Source organism: Neovison vison, chromosome 3 (genome assembly GCF_020171115.1).
Source record: "Neovison vison isolate M4711 chromosome 3, ASM_NN_V1, whole genome shotgun sequence".
In the NCBI taxonomy this organism is placed as follows: Eukaryota; Metazoa; Chordata; class Mammalia; order Carnivora; family Mustelidae; genus Neogale; species Neogale vison.
Window position 1 is genome coordinate 136,049,572 of NC_058093.1, and position 13,108 is coordinate 136,062,679.

The following is a 13,108-nucleotide window of genomic DNA, read 5'->3' on the forward strand; positions in this document are numbered from 1 at the left end:
GTGTTATTTTCAAGATTAATAGGCTCAGGGTGCAAGAGATGCAACATTCCGAGCATGAAGAATTATTAACAAGCAACAACGTTTTGAGAAATGTTCTTGCATTTCAAACGCTTCATTGCTTCATTGAATAGTGAACACAGGAGCTCACTTGGAGACAGATGTTGTGCTAGCACATATTACAAATGCAAACAATTATCCCCAAAGTGAACAGAGAGGAATAAAGAAAAAAAAAAAAAACATAAAATTTTCTCATGGAAAGAAATACTGCACCACATTTGAAAAATGATTTCTGTCTAGGAGGTGTTCTCATGATCTAAGGCTGCTGTGCAGTAAACATAAATGCATTGGCGTGGTCTTCAGAGAGCAAAGTCACAGGGCCCACATCCTGCAAAAATGTGACCTTGCTGTAAGTGGTAAATCAAATTTAAGAAAAGGTTATAGGGACATCTGGGTGGCTCAGTTGGTTAAGCAGCTGCCTTCATCTCAGGTCATGATCCCAAAGTCCTGGGATGGAGTACCACATCAGGCTCCCTCCTCAGCGGGGAACCTGCTTCTCCCTCTCCCCCTGCCCCTCCCCCTGATTGTGCTCTCCCTCTGTCAGATAAATAAATAAAATCTTCACCAAAAAAAAGAAAGAAGGAAAAGACAAGACTATAATGCCCCTGAAATTATACAGTAAACTTTGGGTGGACATAGATATGTGCATTTTTCTGGGGAGAAGTTATCTATTTTTCTAATCAGATTCTCAAAAGGGACAAATAGGCTGTTTCTTGTCATCACTCAGAAATCTTCACTTTTTTTTTTTTTTTTTGCTTTCTTTCTAAAATGATCTTTATTGCCTCTTCTCTGTTTCTTCCTGTGTCAAAAGACTATTCTTCTTCAAAATTCAAGTCAACGGTAATCTTGTTAATAAAACCATTTGTACTCAATGATCAGAGTACATCGTTGCTGTTCTGGACATGAGTGGCACTATTTCTGCCTCTATTGATGAGTGCAATAAAATCACAGTATAGTTGATCTTTCCACGTGTTGGTCTCCTCTAGCTGAGTGAGGTCAGAGCAATATTTTATTTTCACGCTCTGTCCAGCACCTCCATAACCTCGTGTTTCGGGTTCTCTGCGTTCAAAGTGCAGGTGCTGAGAGCAATTACTATCTATATGTGTGGGTGAATGAAAGATCACAAAGATAGGTGGCCCTTTGTCATGTGACTAAAGCTTCACCTTCCATTTCCTTTTACTTTTCTGGAATCTGTACCCTTACCCACATCTGTCTAGGGACCCCATCCTGTGGCTGCTTCCTGGGATTGGAGCTTGCTCTCATAAATTCTCCCCAGAGTCCATGCTGTCTCGGTGTTGGGTCTCTGAGAAACCTCCAGATAAGACTGTCTGCACTGCTCATCATTCTTTGTCTCCTTGAGCTTCCAAAGCAAAGACTAGTTGGGTGGCCCATTGAGTCTGTTCTCTCCACAAGTACCTACCAGTGACCAAGTTGCTGAGAGATAATCCTTTGGATTGCATATAAAAATACTGTCCCATCTGCAAATATATATTGTCATTTACCCCCTCAAATTAGCACTTATTCCAAGGTGGTATTTTTTTGAAAAATTAAATATTGTATTTGAAGCAGCTATAGATAGCCAAATGAATTGTTATCACCCCTATAGTTTGGATAGAACCTGTGATTTTTTTCCTATTCACTTATTATTAAGTCAGCAATAAAACGTAAACTAAGCCAAGTCCTCACCTTCAGGGATTTAAATTGACATTCTAGAAATCAGCTTGGATAGGGGCTCCTGGGTGGCTCTGTTGGTTAACATTGGACTCTTGGTTTTGGCTCAGGTCATGATCTCATGGGTCAGGAGATCAAGCCCCGTAACAGGCTTGGGATTTTCTCCCTCTGCTCCTTCCCCTACTCATTCTCTCTCTCTCTCTAGAAAAAAAAATAAAATAAAATATTTTTTAAAATAAGGAACATCAACTTGCATACAAAAGAAATCCTGTGCCAATGGCTGATGATACCATTATATGTTAATGTACTTCTCAATTCCAACTGACCTATGGTATGTGAGTCAGAAAAAGGCATTGACTTTAAAAGGATAAAGGGGATATTGTATTGCACACTTCTTTAGAGTAGTCTTGCCCTAAAGACATTTTTCCCCATTTTGTAGTAGGTATGATAGAAAATTCAGAGTTCAGATACCTTTAAGACTCTCCATTTATTGCCTTGACAATTTCAGCCAACTTCCGAAACACGTCTGTCCTCTGTTTCCTCATCTTTACAGCAGGGGTTACTCCATCACCTCCAAATGCTATTCATGAGGATGACATGTGAACACATTTGATGTAATTAAAAAGAACAGACGGGTGCTGGCACAATCAGCAACAATGACCGTGATTAACTTTTTTGTCTTCAGATACTCACTAATCTCTTCTATCTGGGGCAAGGTGGTCTGCCTGGACCCTGAGTATTTGAAATGAGTCTAAAAATAGAGTCAGGAGGCAAGGCATGAGAAAGTGACTGTTTCCATATTGGTCCTACCACCTCAGCCAACAATTAATCACCTTGGCGTGTTGAGGGAGTTTTACTCAGGGGAGGATTAACCTCTGACTTCACAACTCCGCTCAGTTTCTGAAATCAAATTTGCCACACTAAATGGAATCATCACAATGGTGATAGCCTTTTTGTATATCCCAGGCTGTTTAATTTACTCTGTGTAACTAGCCACGTGCTCCCTCGGGGGAAATTCATAGACGATCTCAAGCCTCTAATCTTCCCTGTTAAAGTGGTCAGAGCACGAAAAGTCACGGTCAAGGATCCCGATGGGGTTCCAGAAGGCAGCGCCTGCAGAAAACCCGATTTAAGGACTAACAGAGCCCAGCATCTGTGTTTCGCGTTCCTAAACTGTAATGAAAAAAATGCATTGTGCATCCCTTTAAAAATTTATTTTGGTGTGAAATCTTGGTCTTTCTTGTTTTATTTGTCTTTCTTTTTTTCATCCGTGAGCTGCCCTGGGTCACATCACACTTTAAGAAAATAAAAAGGCTTCGTTAGTCAGGCAGTATCTGTAACAGATGTCAGTTCAGACTGAGCACCCTAAAGAGAAGCAAACTACACCCTTGGCAGCCAGAAATGAATACATCCTGAATCCAACAAGACAAACATGTCCAAAGGGCTATTCTAACAGATTTGACTCCACATTGTGAGTGGACGTGGCAATAAAGAGTAGATGTATATTTCAACACCCTAGGAGTTCATTTCTGTCAATCAGTGGCTGGAATTTACTTTGAGGATATTACCTAAAGGTGTTTTTGAATCACTGGACATTTGGAAGCCCGGTTTGAAACATGCATTTAAATGGAAGCAGAATGTTTTAAAAGCTTTCTAACCATTTGAAGCTGTTAGTCTGAAAATAACATTTCAGGGTAATACAGCAATGCCATTGGACTTTCAGAGGGGGAGGATAAAGCTGAGTGAGGTTGAATGAATTGTTCCACCAATGTTGCAAGGAAGCAACAGAACGGAAGTCCGACTGCCTATTTTGTGTTCTGCCACTATGTGATACTTAATCATGAAGGAATTGCATTAAGAAGGAAGGCTACTTTCAAGTTTAGAAAGGTTTCCAAGACAAAAAAGAAATAAAACCTGCAAGAAAAAAAAAAAATTTTTTTTTTTTAAACCTGCTAAGGGAACTTCTTTTGTTAAGACTTAGTTAGGGTTGGGATAGAGAGAAGAAAGGGAGACAGAGGCTGTGGTCTTTGTCTTTGAATTTTTATCTTCACTATAAAAAGAAGAATTGCAAATGAAAAGGAAATGATAACCCAGTATTTGATCATAAGCAGAACAGTGGAAGATGGATAGAAATGGGTAGAAGATCTTGAATGCAGAATCCAGAGAGAGAATTTCAGATTTCATTCTTACTCCTTTTGGGACTGTAGAAGAAGGTCAAATTCTCTGGAAACCATGGTTCCTTCATGTGTAAAATAGGGAATTCTTAGTCATATTTACAATTTTAAATTCTATGTTGACATTTCTAACTTATACTGACTCCCTTCTGAGTTTTAAATTCAACAATGCCCATTAAGGAGCTTCATAAACTATAAAATACTATGTATGAGCGCCTGGGTGGCTCAGTGGGTTAAGCCGCTGCCTTCGGCTCAGGTCATGATCCCAGGGTCCTGGGATCGAGTCCCGCGTCGGGCTCTCTGCTCAGCAGGGAGCCTGCTTCCTCCTCTCTCTGCCTACTGTGATCTCTCTCTGTCAAATAAATAAATAAATTCTTAAAAAAAATAAAAAAATAAAATAAATAAAATAAAATACTATGTATGTTTTAATGCCAGTATTGCTTTCCTAACTCTGGTCGATGCTTTCAGGCCAGGGAATGCTACTGCCAGGCTCCCAAACACACAGGAACTGTGAAGACGCAGTGTATTCAGCACGTCCCAATGTACAACATACACTGTCTCCAACCTCCTCTACAAATTTCGAGGTAAGCGTTTGTATGAGATTCCTATGATGGCTGCCACAAATCATCACAGACTTAGTGGCTTAAAATAACCCCAATTTATTACCCTAAATCCATGGAGGTCAGGAGTCTTAAAATCAAATTGTACTATACTCTTTTCTGGAGTCTCTAGGAGAATCCAATTCCCTGCCTTTTCTGGCTTCTAGAGGTCCCCAGATTTCCTTGACTCATGGTCTCTTTCTTGTGTTTCTGACTTCAGCTTCCCTCAACGCATCTCCTTCCCTTTCCCTTTTATAGGCCTCATGATAACAATGGGGCCCATTCAGAGAATCCAGGATAATCTTCCAATCTCAGGATTTTTCATTTAATTGTATCATAGTAACATATTCACAGGTTCTGGGGATTGGGTTGTGGACATCTTTGGAAGAACCCTTACTCTGTCTACTACATTATTAACTGCATTTGGAGATAAGGAAACCAAAAGTCATGGTGATGAAATAATTTGACCAAGAGGTGGGTCAGGCACAAGGGACCACTACCATGTACATTGCTGGTAAGGCACACCTAGACTCATCTTAACGAATTGAGCTGACCTGTAGGAAATGGTCTGCCGGAATAAAACTTAACAGTCTCTAAAAGAAGAAAGCAAAATCCAGCCTGGGCTCCAGAGCCCAGCACACAATCAGTAATTACAAACAAGCCAAGAAGGAAAACAATATGATCCATAAATTGGGGAAGGAGGAACCAGAACAATCCAGAAAGGAGAAAGATGTTGGAGTTAGCATACACAGACTTCAAAACAGCTGAATGAATACATTTTTTTTTAAATACAATATCCAGCTCTAATATTCTATGAAAAAGAGTGCTTGCTTCAGTGAGATTTAGCAAATTAGTTACCGAGTGCTTTAAAATGTGCTGGATATAGATCTGAGAATAATAAGTAAGAAAAATATCCTCTCTGCCTTCATGGACCTGGAATCCAGTAGGGGTCAAGATTAAATTTGCACTTTTCTCTGAATGCCATGAATGCTGGGACCTAGTGAGGCTGGGACCAATGCAGAAGCAATCCAACTTGCTTGGAGGAAAAAGAAAATTGGAAGTAGAAAAATAAGACTTTTCTAGAAAGCTACTCCCAAATTCCCATATTCCATACCTGTAACTTGTTTTGAATTTGCACCCTGGAGTTCCTTCAGGGAGGGAAACCAGTTCCTTCTCCCCCAGATGGCTATCTCAACATACTATTTCTTAATGCAAAGTGATAGAGAGAACAATTAAAGGGGTAGGGCTGCTTTCCAGAAAGTCACCTGAAGAAGCAGCCCCCAAACTCTGAAGAGGATGTGGCATAAGCCATCCTGGGTTAACTTGGGAATAGAATAGTATAAGCCATCTCTCTGAGACAGGAAATAGGAAATCAGAAGTGTCAGTCTCCTTCAAAGAAGAAAATTATTTTGAATTAAAAGAAAACTGTCTTAGTGGAGGCGGCTGGCTCTACAAAAAATTACCATAGACTGAGTAGCTTCTAAACAAAAGAGATGTATTTCTCACAGTCCTGGAAGCTGGAAAATTCCAAAACACTAACAGATTCAGTGTTTAGTGAGACTCCACTTCCTAGTTCTTCTCGCTGTGTCCTCACGTGATGGGAGGGCTGAGGGAGGTCTCTGGGGTCCCTTTGATTAGGCACTGATCCCATTCATGGGGACTCCTCCTCCATGACCCAATCACCAACCAAAGGCCCCACCTCCACGTACCAACACACTGGGGATCGATTTGCAGCATAACGAATTGGAAGGGACACAAATACTCAGTCTAGAGCAGAAACTGTGAAGGAATCACTTGAGTCTAAAATACTTGATTTATTCAGGTAATGCTTTGTAAATTGCCTTCTCTGTGCTGATGAGAAAGCTGAAGCATGTAGAATATCTATGACCCAAGGCACTAAACAAATTGCCTATTCTCTGACTAATCAATTTGAGGCAAAGATAACAAGTAAGATTAAATTTGAGGGTGTTCTGTCATTTATCACAAGTTACAGAACTCCTCAGTTGAGTTTTCTGAATTCAGTGGAAGGAGGTAAGGGCCTTTGTTTCAAATTAGTTGACTGTAGCTCTTCTCTTTATCTGAAAAATGAGTCTTTAAAAACCATCTTTATATGCATTTAAAATGTTATGAAACTTTAAAAGAATAAATGAAACAAGATGGGATTAGGAGGGAGACAAACCATAAGTGACTCTTAATCTCACAAAACAAACTGAGGGTTGCTGGGGGGAGGGGGGTTGGGAGAAGGGGGGTGGGGTTATGGACATTGGGGAGGGTATGTGCTATGGTGAGTGCTGTGAAGTGTGTAAACCTGGCGATTCACAGACCTGTACCCCTGGGGATAAAAATATATTATATGTTTATAAAAAATTTAAAAAAAAATTTTTTTTAATTATTGACATAGAACATACATAAGGAAATTGTGAAACTCTGGATGATTTACAGCTGTAAACATGTCTACCTAGGAAGTAGTGGTGGTTTTCAAGCAACAGACAATCTTTTGTCCCATCCCTTTTCCTTTTTTTTTTTTTTTTAAGATTTTATTTATTTATTTGACAGAAATCACAAGTAGGCAGAGAGGCAGGCAGAGAGAGTGGGGCGGAGGGGAGGGGGAGAAGGCTCCCCGCTGAGCAGAGAGCCCAATGCAGGACTCAATCCCAGGACTCTGAGATCATGATTTGAGCTGAAGTCAGAGGCTTTAACCCACTGAGCCACCCATGTACCCCCCCCTTTTCTTTTTCTTATCACATCTAGAACTATCTCTTTTGTTTCCATATAAACCCCATGTCAGGGCATCTGGGTGGCTCCTTGGGTTAAGTGTCTACCTTCAGCTCAGGTCATGATCCTGGGGTCCTGGGATTGAGCTAGGCAGGGAGCCTGCTTCTCCCTCTCACTCTGCTTGCTGCTCCCTCTGCTTGTGCTCTCTCTCTCTCATCCCCTCTCTATCTCTGTGTCAAGTAAGTAAATAAAACCTTTTTACAAAATAAACAAAATTAACCCCATGTTGTTTCTAGTATATAAGATTGCAGTATGCTTTTTTTGGTTTCACTCTGCAATGGGTCCAGTAGAGCTCCGGTCCAACACCCATGTCTTTATTTCTTACAAAGCATCCTGTGAACCTGCGGGATTCTACCCTCACTGAGTCCTGTGTTAATTTTACAAAGCATCATTATTTAATGTGAAGAGATGGGTGAGCATCCTTTATACCCTTCGTAGCACAATTTTTTTTTCCTAGCCTCTTCAGCCCAACCCTTCCTGAGACATCTCTGCTCCACAAAGTTTTCCATTCTTTCTTTGCCCTGCACACTATTGTGTGGGCTGCTTGGGTGGTTGGTCATTACAGTCTTTTTTTTTTTTTTTTTCACAAGAAAGAAGAAAACATTTCAGAGGCCTATCTCTGTCCCTTGCTCACTTGTGTGACAAGAGGAGTATGGGTACATGTGTGGCAGAAAGAAAGAAACGTTCCTGGAATCCCTGAGAACTGGGTCTGCACTTTCTCCTGTGAAAGCAGGGGTAGAGCATTGGGAGAGCAATGATTTTAAAGCATATTAAAACCACAAATGTCATGCAAATAGATGTTATAGGAAAACAGAGCACTGGGAAAACGATTGACCTCCAAGCTTGCAGGTCTCAAGTAGCCTCTGTAGAAGGTCAATTAGTAACAGGAGGGAGGATGATGGCCAGGAGCTGCCTCTGTGTCTGCAGGTGAGCCCAAGAAGCAGCAGCAAACGTCGAGCACCTTCTCTCCCGCTGCCAATGCCAGCTCATTCCTGATGCAGCCCAGGAAGCAGATGTCAGAGGCATGTCTTTGTAAACATCTCTACTTTCTAAAAGAGAACATAATTCTGCTCCCCGGGTGTATTTCTTCACTTATAGCTGTCTGAATTGAAAAGGCAGATGTTTTATTTGGGGAATTGACTGCAAGGGTGATTGCTTTCAGATGAAACAGTTAATAAATTAAAATTTAGGGAGCAAGCGAAGTGTAGGTAGGGACCGGAGCTCCACCAGCTAAATGTGGGGAGCAAAGAGCTCAGCCTGTGGTTCTTGGAATAGTTCTGTGGATAATTACATAATCAGAAGAAGAGGGGGAGGAGCAGTCGTATTGATTAGCTGTCTAAAAATTGCCCTACTGCTAACCTGAAGCCAGACACCGTGGTACTGAAATAAAATGTGCTGGACAAGGCTTGAGCCCAGGGCGGAGGCCAACGTTCCAAGCCTTGCATTGTTCTGCCCGGTGGCCCACAGCGCTGGGGTCTGGGTTTCCTTGGAATACCATGAAATCCCTTCCATTTGAAGGCCTGTCTGCTTCAATCCTACCTCCGCCCCAGCCCCTTCTCTATTGTCCCCTCACCCTGCGGGGAAAGCAATCCTCAAAGGAACCTTGACTCCTGATTTGCAGAGCCTCATTCCCCCCTCCCCGACTTGCTCTTCTGCTTCTGCCATCTCACTGCAAAGTCTCCTGCGGAAACCCCGGGGGTCCCCGGAGCACGGTGTATCCTCACACGCTGAGACTCTCTCCTCCCGCAGGTCCTCCCCTTCCCCGGGGCTCCGGGAGCCCACATCTTTCCAGCGTCGTTCCTGTGTTTCTGGGAATTCTCCCTCCGTCCACCCCAGCTGCATCAGTTATCATCATTCTGAATAAATGCGCTCCATAAATGAGACATGGAGGGAAAGAAGGAGCAATGAAAGGAGAGAGTCAACTTCTAAAGGAAGGATGGAGCAGAGGGCTGTGCTGCCCAGACGGGTTTGGGAATGAAGCTTGGGGTGCCCTGTCTTGATAAACGACCCTCCAGAACATTTGCAGAAAGGGGGGCAAGGTCCTGTTGGGGTTTCTGGTGGCGGGACTGGTCTTCCCCATCTTCTGCTGCTGTTAGCTGAGGGAATGGAGATACCTTTTTGGCTGAACTTTAAAAAAAAAAAAAATCAGAATCAGGTTCAGAAGCCCAGGAAAGCATCTCACCCATTGTCAAGGTGCGTTCAAGAACTTGGGGTGCTCTTGGAAGGTCCATGCTCTCTACTAGGTCCTGGCCCCTTGCAGTTTCTCTACCTTCTGTATATTCTATATATTCTATATAGTCTATTCTTATCCTATTGAATTGCTTTTCTGATCATTTTTTACAGTATATTTTAACTAAAAAAATAGATGATGTGTGCAAGGAAGAGACCAGACAGTAATTAAACAATATTGCTTTTCACTCTGCTTAGAGGCTGCTTTAGGACCAAACGAAGAAAATTTTACAAGCAAAGGTTGTGGAAAAGAGATGGAGAACTTAATCAGACAGAGGTTTAATTAAAAACTAATGAAGTGAAGAAGCTGGGCTTACCCAGGATGAAAATTATTTCATTGTACATTAGCCTGTTTGCTCATTATCTAAGCTAGTATTTTCAACTTACTCATATGCATCTAGAGAAAAATAATACTTTATTTAGCAAAATTGATCATGTATACAAGCACCCTGTATCTGTTTACGCACATGCACTCATTCATTCCCTATCACAGCATGGCGACGTTCAGGAACGTTGTATATGTTGCCTATGATTTGACGTTACTAAATGTGAATATTTATGATGAAAATGCAAAAAGTCAATGCATTAGACTTGAAAGGATCCACAGACTTTGAAAAATCATGCCACGGTAGGCCTGGAAAAAAAAACTCTTGAAGTGGCCCCAGTTTTCCCCCTTCCTTCCATCTCCAACCACACTATTGAGTTCTACACTACCCCTTGAATACAGCAAGCATTTCTATACCTCTGTGCTTTCACTCATGTTCGTCTCTGCAACACCAGAACGTTCTTCTCCCTTTGACATTGGAGAAGATTGTACTCCTTCTTCAAAGCACAGATCCAATCCACCTTACTTGTGAATTCTCCCCTACCTCCCGTGTTCCTGCTTAGAATCCATCACTGTCTGCTGTGTCTACCCAGCATGAGGTAACTTACAACTCCTTGCTTTCAAGTACCATTTCCGCCATTTGCTACCTATGTGATTTGGGCTAATTTTGTCCCTCAATTTCTTGACCTATAAAGTGGGAATAATGATAGGATACACCTCAGGAGATTGGAGGTTTAACTTAGCTACAATAAATAGGTAAATAAATAAACAAACAAACAAACATAGATGAAGATTTAGAAACAATGTCCAGGATATTATAACTTCCCATGAAATGCTAGTTGTTATTATAACATTGCTTTTTTTATAATACATCATATAAATGACTACAAAATCTGTCTACTCACTAATTTCTCCGAACTTGGTCTCAACAATGGGTGGCTTAGTCGGTTAGGCATTTGACTCTGGATGTCGCCTCAGGTCACAAACTCAGGGCTGTGGGATCAATCCCCACATCAGACTCCACAGTCAGTGGGGAGTCTGCTTGAGATTCTCTATCTCCTTCTCCCTCTGTGCACCACCCTGCCTTGCCTCTTGCCCTGTTCACGCACTCTCTCTCTCTAAAATAAATAAATGAATCTTTAAGAAAAAATTAGCTTTGCCTTTTTATTCCCAGTTCTCCAGTGTTTATCATGAAGTAAGCTTTCAACAAATTTTTGTTGACTGCAATACCGTGACCTTAAACTTCCTTATGCTAAATAGGTTATATTTTATAGGACAATGAGTCTTTTTCTATGAGTTGTTTCTTTTATCAAGCAAACACAAAATAGTCTTACCAAAATTAAAAACTACTTACAACTCAGGAGCCTGGAAAGATAGCTTGAATTCACAAAGTTTCTATTGTACACTAGTTTTGTTAAGGATCAGTAACATATCTGCTTAACCAGGGATTAATGGTGATTCTGAATGATACAGTTACTAGTTTGTATAATCCAATATTGCCTTAGCAGATTTCCCTAGCATTTTCTGCAGTCATATTTTATACTTCATACTTTACAATATTTTGAAAGAAATTCTTTTAACCAAGTTATTCTTGGAGATATATACATGTATTAGGATAGTTTTCTCATTTTTGTAAAATAAATGAAAGGCCTGATCTGAGGTTCTCCCAGCTAGCAGACTGAGGAGTCAGAAGACACAGTATCATTTGTTGGTAGATAGTTCGTTATGTTTTAATAACAGAGTGAAGACATGAATGCTTCATTTGGAGATTTTGCAGGTAATTTAGCAATGGATAATTTATGTATTGGAAATCTTAGTTATATGGAAAGTTCTGCTCCATGTTAGGACAAAGTACAAAAACACTTAGCCATTTGCATATATAATACATAGACATGAAAACAGTGTTTGTCTGTATACAGCAGAGAGTGAACAACAATGGTGTCTGTATGTTAATGGAGGGAAAGAGAAGGACTCCATCTAGTCACATTCTTAGAGAGTAGGAGCAGAGTCCAGAATTTAAAATTAAATTCAGCATTCATGAAAAAAATACTTTACATCACAAGCACAACTGTACTGTCCGCTGAGAGGCTTCCCTGTTAATCCTGGTCCAGAAATGGGCTTCCAGGGAAGGAGTGGCTGAGGCAGCATGCTTCCTCCCTTCCCCACCCAGTATCTGCTGGTGTGTTTCTGAGAAAAGGGACTCTGTACTTGCTCTCATTGTGGAGTCCTCAGATGTATATCTGCTGAAATGATGGCATTTTCTCTTCAGCCAGGGTGAGACCTGGTTTAACTGACATGTATGTGTCCATATCTGTCTCTGGCATGAAATGAGAGGCTTCTCCACTGAGGTCATTAATGTGTTGCTTAAACATTCCTGGAGGGGCATGTGGGTGGTTCAGTGGGTTAAGCCTCTGCCTTTGGCTCAGGTCATGATCTCAGGGTCCTGGGATCGAGCCCTGCATCGGGTTCTCTGCTCAGCTGGGATCCTGCTGAAAAAAAAATTTCCTGGAGGTAACAGAGCAGGGGTGGGGGGGTGGGGAGAGGGGAATAGATAGTGGCTTAATCTCCTTGGTTTTCCTCTTCTCTGACCTCTCTGAGCCAGTGTTTCTTCTCACAGATATGAAAACTCCCACTGCTTCCCACCTCTAAGGTGGTACCTTGAGAATGAAAGAAATCGGATTTGTAGACACTTTTGAGTTATAAAGACATGAAGAAAGCTGTGCTTTCCCACAGTGGGTGGAAATTTTCACTGGGAGGAAATCCTCAGTCAAGGGAAGGACTAGATGGAACCACTGTGATGCAGGTTCTGTGGATCCCTGATCTTTGGAAGACTCAGTCAATCTCACCTGTTAAATGGGACTTTCTTCTTCTTCTTTTTTTTTTAATCCTTTAGAAAGAGGCACAAGGACAGAGAAAGGGTGTGAAAATGGGAACAGAAGAGAGAAAAGAGGAGAAAGTAGGTGGCATGAACCCTTGCACCATCACTAAATCCCCGGAGAAGTGGGAATGCTGATGAAGAGTGTGAGAGGGTTTGTAAGGCACGTACGTGTTTGCAAACAGTGACAAGGCTGGGAGTCACCTCCTAGGGACAGGCTCAGGATGTGGTGACAGAGATGATCCTAAGAAAGTAGCTCCTCCAGAGTATATGGGGTTATGATGGTGATTTGGGGTTCATACACCTGGCCCTGGGTCCTCAGTCAACGAGACTGTGATCTCTGACCTGAGAGTCATTGAGTGCTGGTGAAGGGGAGGCCGGGTCTGGATTTCAGGAAGCAACA